Source organism: Piliocolobus tephrosceles, chromosome 10 (assembly GCF_002776525.5).
Source record: "Piliocolobus tephrosceles isolate RC106 chromosome 10, ASM277652v3, whole genome shotgun sequence".
NCBI lineage: Eukaryota > Metazoa > Chordata > Mammalia > Primates > Cercopithecidae > Piliocolobus > Piliocolobus tephrosceles.
Window position 1 is genome coordinate 19,205,980 of NC_045443.1, and position 2,018 is coordinate 19,207,997.

The following is a 2,018-nucleotide window of genomic DNA, read 5'->3' on the forward strand; positions in this document are numbered from 1 at the left end:
GGATTTTAAGCAAGAAAGAAACGTAATTAGATTTGTATTTTTGAAAAGATCACTTGAGTGGCAGTGATGAGTGCTCATATTAGGATGTGGAAATAAGGAAGAGATAATCATGTGATGATATATTTAATGGACAGATAATACAATTTATTAACTGACTAGTTGTGGGGAAATTATTTTGAAGTTTCTGATGTGGATATTTGGTTGGATGCTGGTACCATTCACTAAGAGGGTAAATGGAGTGTTACAAGTATTTGAAGAAAAAGTCATTTGTTTTGGCATGTTGAGTTTGAAGTACTTAAGGAACATCCAGGAGGAATGTTCCAGAAGAAACACATCTAGAAGAAAATTTGATATATGGTCTAGAACTTAGGAGACAGGTCTAGGGTGGAAGTATAGATTTAGGAATTACAATCCTATTGGGCAGTAGTTCTCATACATTAGTATATATAAGAATCACCAAAGTGTTTGCTAAATGCCAATTTCTTTGTCTAACCCTCAGAAGGTCTGGTTGAATGGGTCTGGGGAAGGGCTCAGGAATGAATTTTAAAAAGCATCTCCAGTGACTCGGCTGCAGATGATCTATAGAACACACTTTGATAAATATTGCCACAAGAGCAAGAGAGTTACAGGAAGTGGTGTCATAAAACCAAAAAGTGGAGAGTTTCAAGGAGTAGGAGTGGTGACTACGTCAATACAGTATGAAGGTTGGAAAAGCTCAGAACTGAAATATCCCCTGAACTTGGTAGCTTACAGCAGGGCAACTGGTGACCCGGAAGAGCAGGCACAGTGAAGTGGCGAGAGCAGATAACAACTGCAGCGGGTGGAAGAGTGACTGGGGCTGGGGAAATAGACACAATCAATGAAGCTTCGTTCAGAAGGGAAAGTCTTGTGGATGAAATTTAAAACCTAATGTCAGAAGAAGGTGGTTCAAGCCCTAAGTTTGCCACTTAATGGCTATGGGATATGATATCTATGTGGAGCCCGTTTTCTTGCTTACAACGTGCTATAATGTCTATGTTATAGAGCCCTTTGTAGAAGCGAAATACAAGTGTGTGTGGGGAAAAAATGTGTAAATTGCTCTTCCAAACTTTTTTATTAACAAGCCATCTAAGTGGCAGAAAATCCTAAACAATTGTACAGATCAGGCATCTTACTCGTGTCTGTTCACTGTGACAAAACATCCCCAACTTCAGTCATTGGAGTGCACAGGACTTTAAAGGGAAAAAGTGTCATATTTAATGTCCTAAATAGACCTATGGTCTCACTTTCCACGTGAGGATCCAGAGGTCTGAGTGGGAAGTGGAGGTTAAAAGAGTTGTCTAAAGTCACACAACTAATTAATGGCAAGGCCAAGTATAAAATTCAGCCAGACTCCTGACTCAGTGTTCCCCTTCCCTGCCCTGCCCCCTGCTCCTGCATTATAACATTCTTCTTCTCCTAATTCTCTGCTGTTGGAATTTTGCTTTCTCTTTTATAGCAAAGAGAGGAGTAGATAATTACAGTTTCCCTGACTGAGGTAAAGAAGAGGTGTTTAATTTGAACAGGTTCAGGGGTTCAGATGCAAGCTTTTAAACCATCTCCTTCCCTTTTATTCTCCATGCCTCCAAGCAGATGCCCTAAACTTTGTTTAGAATCCCTGCTGTAGTCAAGAGATCAGCCAGCAGCAAAATAACTAGTGCTATTACATATTTCTTTCCATTCTCCCTTTTCATAACTGAAGAGCACTCCAAAACATCAACATTAAAAGACCATAGTTCACGATAGACTTTAAATGGTTCATGGGACACCCTTGAAAAATAACTGTTACAGAAGATTTATAGTCTATGACAGGGATGGAGATGCTACTTCCCACACTATACTTACATATCCATCTCCCTTTCTAAGCTGCCCAAAATTAGCCGAGTCTTAGTTGCTATCGCCCAGCAGAACGGTAGGGACCCTATACAGCCTATGGTTGTTGAATGAATGAGTGAAATAAATAATTGTATTTGTATCTCTCTGTATCCAGTTCTTAACAG